The sequence below is a fragment of the Frankliniella occidentalis genome, unplaced genomic scaffold (assembly GCF_000697945.3).
Source record: "Frankliniella occidentalis isolate FOCC.00 unplaced genomic scaffold, Focc_3.1 Scaffold323, whole genome shotgun sequence".
Taxonomy (NCBI): domain Eukaryota; kingdom Metazoa; phylum Arthropoda; class Insecta; order Thysanoptera; family Thripidae; genus Frankliniella; species Frankliniella occidentalis.
This window is the reverse complement of record NW_026267447.1, coordinates 39,191-39,488: the sequence shown is the minus strand read 5'-3', so window position 1 is coordinate 39,488 and position 298 is coordinate 39,191.

Sequence of the window (298 nt, the reverse complement as noted above, 5' to 3'; positions counted from 1 at the left end):
AAACCCGCTTAACTGCATAGGATTCCCTGCACAGATAAGCGGGTTTGTCCAGCACTGGGCGCAGTTAAGCGAGTTTGTCGGCACTAGGCTACACTTAAGCGGGTTTGTGCAGGATACGTGGCAGATAATCGTATATGGTTAGGAGGTATCGAACAGTAAAACGTACGAGACAAAAATTCAAGACCGAAAATTAAGCTTCCGAACGATATGTTCAAAATTTTCGTGCGACGTTCCAGTCGACAACCACAGCAAGCTGAATAATATGCGACATTTACGCTTATTCTTCGTGTCTTGTTTT